The sequence below is a fragment of the Carlito syrichta genome, unplaced genomic scaffold (genome assembly GCF_000164805.1).
Source record: "Carlito syrichta isolate Samal-C Ts95f unplaced genomic scaffold, Tarsius_syrichta-2.0.1 Scaffold301563, whole genome shotgun sequence".
In the NCBI taxonomy this organism is placed as follows: Eukaryota; Metazoa; Chordata; class Mammalia; order Primates; family Tarsiidae; genus Carlito; species Carlito syrichta.
Genome location: NW_007245659.1, coordinates 162,049 through 170,013, shown reverse-complemented (window position 1 = coordinate 170,013; position 7,965 = coordinate 162,049).

Genomic DNA, 7,965 nt, shown 5'->3' with positions numbered 1-7,965 from the left:
TGAAAGGATTAAGACAAATCTCATCTAAAAAATACTTTCACAGAAATATCTATATTAGGTTTTAACCAAAACCTAGGCTCCATGGCCTAACCAAGTTGACACATAACATTAACCATCAACAAAGGTGACTAATACATATGTTTGAATGACCATGTTAGATAATTATGAATACATTTGCATTACTGTGAACTGTTATTTATTTTTATATTGAATTTATAATCATTTATTGATTTTTAAATATGTTAGAGTCTATCAAGTTTTGTTATTACATATATATATCTTTAGATAGATTTGATTTTTAAATTAATTTTGGATAAATAGATGGATGTAAAAATGGATGAACAGACAGTAGATAGATACCACTAATATACAAGTCTTGATAATAACATTTTTGGATGTTAAATCATTACATATTTACACTTTTCAATTTTTTTTTTTTTTTTTTTAGTTGGAATCTCACTCTGTCACCCAGACTGCAGTGCAGTGGCAAGCTCACGGCCACTGCAGTCTAGACCTGCTGGGTTCAAGTGATTCTTCCACCTCAGCCTTCCAAGTAGCTGGAACTACAGACATGTGCCACCATGCCCAGCTAATTTTTTGATTTATTGTAGAGATGAGGTCTCGCCAAGTTGCCCAGGCTGATCTCAAACTTGTGGGCTCAGGCAATCCTCTCACCTCGGCCTCCCAAAATGCTGGGATTATAGGTGTGAACCTCTGTGCCCGGCCTCCCTTTTCAATTTTAAATGCTTCTTTGTATCAGAAATAGGCCTGCCAAAATTTACTATCAAGATTGCTATACACCAAGCTGGAAAGAACTAAGAATATGGCATAAACAAAGTCCTTGCCAAAGAGAAAGGGAGAAGTCCTTCTTCTCCTTGTGTGGTGTAGGAAGAAGAAAAAGATAATTGTAGTAGCAGGTCAAGTGCTAATAAAACTAAAAAATTCCTGCCTCTCTCTGTCCCCTTGAGGTGGGAGGGTGCTGTGAATACAGCAATACATGTGAGAAGGCGTCTTCATCTAGCATGTGGGGTGGGGGATACCTGTATGTCTCTGGAAGAACCTTGGAACTTGGCCCAGCTCCATATCCAATACAGTGCAAGAGGGATATTCTAGCATTTGTCAAGGGTGGTGACTAGATAAATAGGAGTGAAGCAGCACCTCTAACTTCCTGAGCATAGCAGGCAGAAGACAAAATGTTTGTGCATGTCTTGGCAGAGAAATATGTAGAATCTGAGATTTCTGGAAGGAATAAGTGTAGGGATTATAAGAAGAGACCACACAACATGCAGGCCCTTTGTCAGTAGAAGGAAATGGATGGATACCATGGACCTTAGCAGCAGGGGTCAGAATTCACCTCAGCTGGTAAGACAGAACAAATTGTCTTTCAGTATCAACTACCTGCAGAGACATGGTGGAAATGTCTGCTGATCTCATTTTCCATTTTATTGGAGGGAATTTGGTCAATCTTAAATCAAATGTCCACTCCTGGCCCAATCAACTGTGGCACAGATGGTACAGTCACGTGTATAAATTCCATTTCCAGGGACCCCACCTCATGACATTTTTGTGATAGGAGATATAGGTCTCAGGGAAGTGGTTGTTGCAATGATGGGAACTATGTCAAAAGTTGCTTCTTACTAATGAATTCAACCTCTGTAAGAAAAGTAAAGAGGCAGTCTATTTGGTTTTACTGATTTTGAATTTTAACATCTTTTAAGGTAAAAATAACTTTCTTATCTTTCAAAATGCTTATAAAATAAAATTTAAGTTGCACTGAACGCACAGAAACTTGTGTCAATACTTTTTAATTTATTTCACTGATGTCCTTTACATTTTGATATTTTAATTCAGGATCATCTTAGAAAAGAACAGTAAGGTAGAGTTGAAAGAGCAAAGTATATCTGATACAAATATTAGAAAAGCTTGATTGTCACTTCCCCCAGGAATAAGGAAAATACTCATGTCACTTTTATTTCTACCATTTTAGATTTCTAAATGTTAGCTCAACAGATAGACAATTTTGATATTCAAAATAGACATAAACGTTTATTAACCTAAAAATCAAAGAATGTATCTGAGAGTCCATAGCAGTATTTTTAATATTTCTACCATCTTTATAAGGCACATAGCCATGTTGTGAGAGAAAGGCTAGCTTCATGAATTGAGGCATCAGGATTGTTTTTAATGGATGTATCGAGCAAACCATCAGCAGTTCGGCTTCTTACATCTACAAAGTTCTTTTCATTATCACACCAGAATAACCAACTAAATAATACTTGAACATATATTTCCTTTTTGGCTACAGCTTTTCTTTTTTATGAATTCTGAATATCCGACATAGAAAATCTAACTTATAATATACTTTGAAATATTTTTTCTGAGAATTCACAAATTCACAAAGTAATATAATGGCACCATGAATAACCTAGAGTTGGAGCCACTAGAAAAATCTCAAAGTATTGTCCTGTTTCATTGTGCAGCCTGCCAACATTCTTTTCCTCTTGGGCCAAATGGATAGCATTGTTCCTCACATTGATGTTAGTACAGGTATTATCTATGTTGTGCTCACTTTTTTTTTTCTGAGTTTCCATTTTTCCAAAAAAGACAAAGACAGGATTTTTTAAATGTGAATTCTACTGAGCATGAACTGGAGAAAAAGCAGTAACCCTCTGTTCTTTTAAAGTCCTGGATTCATGCCCTCAGAGCATGCAGTGTGAAGAAACAGGAGAAATGAAATCTCAGCACAAGAATTAAAAACAAAGTAATCAATCCCTACACTGTCTCTTAGCCTTTTTGCAGAGCTTAAAGATTTTTTTTAGAGTAAAATCTTGAGATATTTTGAAAAGTTTTTGTGCACTAAGGTCCACAAATTTTGTGTCATCATAAATGGGTTTATCTCATTTCCCAATCCTCATGAATAATTGGAAATACATTTTTAAAATCCATCTCAAGTTTTTCTTCTTTTATTATGTATAAAACATCATTTTTGAGGAATCTGTACTTTGGCGGTCACATCCTAGGTGTTACTGGGAATCACATTCAAAGAAAATATAATGAAGAGACAATCTAATAAAAGAAATAAGGGATATCCTCATAGTCATTGCTTAAAAGAATATCATTTCAGCCACCCCTCAGCCTCATCCCCCAAAACAGCAACATGCAGTCTCATTCTAAATATTTGCCTTTGCTCAACACTTTGTACAGTATTTATTTTTAGGGCCAAATCAAATACACTGACAGTCTTGATTTTTATCTTTATTGTCTCTTGAGGAGTTCACATCGATTAAAACACTGTCCTAAGTCCTGACATATATTATACAATTCATTTCCTCCAGGAAGGAGATTAAAATTTAATTCAGAGACAGGAAACAAATAAAAGCAAATCAATTATAAGTTGGAGTTTTATAAGCACAGCAGTCTGGACAATTCTACTCTATGAATGGACCTCATTTATTTTAAGTTCCCTTTGCTTTTAGACCTCAATTCTCATGGGTTCACAAGAAAGATTCATTGGTATGAAACTATTTCATCAGCAAGAACGCTATTGTGATTCTACTGTAAGACCAATGCATAGGAAAAAAACAAAACTTGAAGAATCAAATGTTTCATGAGGTGAAATATCTGTCGCTATTTTGGGAGGCTAGGTTTTGTTGTTGTTGTTGACATTATATTATATGTTGTTATTATACTTGTAAAAACCGTTTTCCTCCATGTTGCTTCTCACAAATACGAAGTTTGTTTTCCATTGTTTCTCAGTTAAGGTAGGATCACACTGCTTCCCTTAGGTCCTGAAACACCTGTATTCTCTAGCAGTGTTTCTTGAACTTGTGAATGACAGCAATTGGCAAAAGAAGTTTACTAAACTGCATATTCCTGGGCCCCTGTCCAAACATTGTAAACTTTATTAGCCACAGTAGGTGCCATGCCTAGCATTCATGGTACTTTTAGGGGTCTGAGAAAAGGCACTAACTTATTTTAAAATCTGAAGGAGAAAATGAACGAAAGGGAGACTCAAAACAAATGGAGATTATTTTTGGAGGGTGCCTCCTGGTAGTACAGCCTTCCCCAGCTAGGTAAGTGCTCTAAAACCCATTGGCATCAGTGTACCAGCTAGTGCTTTTGTGAGAGGTTACGCTCGACTTCAGTGAATTTTTTTTTTTTTGAGATTCTTTCAACACATTTATGATAGGTGATTTACGAAAACACCTCTGATGAACTTCTAAGAGTAATGATTGCCTCTTCTCTTCTGCCCTCCAAATCTCCCACAAATTTTTCATTCAGCTGACACTAACCTGGAGGCTTATAGAGAAAGGATTCTAAGAAATATGGTTCTAGCCCAGTCAAGTTGACAGTAATAGTTGCTGCATCTTCTGACACTCAGAAGCTAGGTAATTTTCATCTGTGTAACACATACTCCATTCCGTGGGCTGACCCGGGTAGTGCTACTCTCTGTGACTTGTCTTTTTTCTTCTACCCTTTTGATTGCTAGTTGTATGATCTGGGGAAGATGTTCTCCCACTCCTGATCCTCATGTTCCTTCCTTATATGACAATGGAGAGAGTAAGTGCACCTACTTCAAAGGATTACTGTGAGAATTGAAAGAGATAAATAAGGCAGGGTATTTTTTGCCAACTGCCAGGCACATGATAAGTGGTTGTTACTATTACTATTATTATTAATAAAGTAGATCATAGTTCAAGTGAGTGTCTGTGGATAACTATAGAAATAATTCTAAGTTTGCATCAAACTATTTTTGCTGTCTTTAAGAATTTAATAGCCAGAGAAAGGAATCAGACTGCCCAAAAGAAATGATCATTAGTTGGCTGAATTTGTAGCAGTGACTTTGGAAGCCAATATAAAACAAGAAAATAATATTTTCAATGTGCTGAAAGAAAATAAGTTTAAACCAAGAACTCTATGTCCATAAAACCAATTTTCAAGGATAAAAGCAAAATACATTTCATTTATTTTGAGATTTACCACTAACTAATCTAATAGGAATTCTAAAATATGTATTTTAGACCAAAGGAGAATAATCTCACCAAGAAGGACCAAAATATGAAGGAATAGTTAGGATACATGTAAAACACTAATTCTAGCAGCTTTGAAAAATAATGAAATCGTGTCCTTTGCAGCAACATGAATGGAGCTGGAGATCATCATCCTAAGTGAACTGACTCAGAGACACAAAACAAAATACCACATGTTCTCATTCATATGTGGGAGCTAAATGGTCACAAAGGTGGAAATAATAGACACTGGGGACACTAATAAGAGGCGAGGAGGACTGGGGTTCAGAAACTACCTGTGCGGCACAGTGTTCACTATCTGGGAGATGGGTCACCTGAGACCCAGTCCCCACCACTGCATTATATGTCCAGATAACAAATTATGCATGTGTACCTTTTGAATCTAAAATTTAAAAAAATTTAAAAACATCATAAATAAATATTAACTGTACTAAAAATAAAATTTTATACTATAAGAAATGTATTTTTTCCTATATACTTTACCACTGAACAAGACTCTTCAGAGTTCATTTTTGGGACTCTTTTGAGAATCTGTGCTGTAGTAAACATGTAAAATTCAGCTGTTTTGCTTTTAGTTGGGGCTTTTCCTCCCACATGACTAGAAGAGATTCCAAAATTGGCACTTGAATTTATAAAAGTCAAAATAATGATGCTTAGGCTAGTTCAAGTCTAGTCTCTAAATCAAGAAATGACTATACGTTTCAGTGCTCATTTAACCATGACAATTTTTCAGAGATTTGACTTTTGATCATGTAAATCTGATTTCAGAAGAGCTATCAGAGGCTTTCTCTTATTATATACTTTCCTTCTTTGATAGAGACAGAGTTCCTTATTTTGAACTAGTTACACAGCCACCTAGAAAAGAGTCCACATTTTCCAGCCTCCTTGGTAGCTAGCTGTAACTCTGCTATTAACTTTTGGTCAAGGAAACCCATTAAAATATCATGACCTGTAATCCTAGCACTTTGGGAGGGTGAGGAAGAGGATCACTAAAGACCAGGAGTTTGGAACCAGGCTGGGTAGCTTAACAAGGCCCCATCTTTACAAAATATAAGAAATTAGCCTGGTGTGTTGGTGCACTCTTGTAGTCCCAGATACTCAGAAGGCTGAGGCTGGAGATCACTTGAGCTTAAGAGTTCGAGGCTGCAGTGAGCTGTGATTGTGCCACTGCCCTCCAGCCTGGGCCACAAAGCAAGACTCTGTCTCAAACAAAAATTAATTTAATTTAATTTGTTTTTTAAAGTAATAGATGCATTTCCAGAATGTGTCTGTAAGAGAAAAGACTGCCCCACCCCACTTCTCCAAGGCTAGACTGTGAACGTGGTGAGACACCCTGGCCCCTGAGAAGGAGGCATGCCTGAGGTGGTCAACCAACAAGGGGAAGGAGCCTGGGCCTCAGCCCCTACAGAACATTTCATTTTGTTTACGCCACTGTTTTTTGTTGTTTTTTCGTATTTTTCAGTCACTTAGATGGACCTATAACCTAAATAATAGAGTGACTATACAAAAATACATCCGTAAATTTATAACCATATTGACATTCTTTGTTGCAAACACTGCCTTAAATCTTTACATTTCGTTGAAACAAGTTCACTGGCTTATGCTGTCAATATTTCAGTGACTTTCAAATGCTACTTGCTATATTTTAGAAGACAAGGCCATGATCACAAATGCACTAGAGAAATCTGTAGAGAATGAGAATGTTTATAGTGCTACTTTGATCTGTAAAGCACTTGTTCTTTGGAAAACAAGCATGTACTTTTAAGATGAAATGTTTATGCCCTGTCCAAATGTACAGTCAATATTAAGTAAAAACGGGAAAATAGAGAATAGTTGATGGTTTTAGTTTTAATAAATTATGATAGAGACTCAGAACCAAGACCACTAACATATATAATCACTTCATTTTAACAAAGAGAATTGTTCAAAAACTAGCCGATTACTTCCTTTGTCTAGACAAAATTATTTCATAGACTATATTAAACTATGCCTAGGAAATGATTAAATTACACAATATTGAAGCCTAGTTTTCATGCAATATTAAATAATTCTATCATATTTTTGTTTCCTTTAATAATTCATTTGGAATTACAATATTTGAGCCACATTTTAAGTGTGGTGTTTCATATACAAATTATGTACATTCTTCTTTTAAGAAACTTGGTCTAAGTTAAATTTATAATAGGAAAATATTAATCTTACACATTTAAAAGATTGTTTTCTAAAAATCTGAAAGTACATTTTTTTTTTTTTGATTCGGTGTCTCACTCTGTCGCCCAGACTGAAGTGCAGTGGCACGCTCCCAACCACCGCAGCCTCGACCTGCTGGGCTCCTGCGATCTTTCCACCTCAGCCTTCCAAGTAGTCGAAATTACAGGCACGCGCTACCATGCCCGGCTAATTTTTGATTTATTGTAGAGATGAGGTCTCGCCAAGTTGCCCAGGCGGGTCTCGAACCCTTGGACTCAGGCAATCCACTCACCTCAGCCTCACAAAGCTCAGGATTACAGGCTGAGCCACTGAAAATACATATTTTTTTAAACATTAACCTGACAAGACTAAATGCTATATTTCAAAAATTATAAAATTATATTAGAAGTAACTAAGTGGATATATGTACAGTGCTATATTAGACTTTTATTTGTTAGTTATGTCTTGAGTGTAGGATTAGATCTGTGTTTTGTTAGTTTTTATTATTACAAAATCTACTGACTAAATAGCTCTTTATTCTAAGAATAAAAAAACTTCCAATATTTTAATTTTTATAAGAAAATGCAGTTGCACAAAATTTTAACAATATAATACCTTCCTGCCGGGCTCTGTGGCTCAGCCTGTAATCCCCCACATTGGGAGGCTGAGGTGAGTGGATTGCCTAAGCCCGCCGGTTTGAGACCCACCTGGGCAACTTGGCGAGACCTCATCTCTACAATAAATC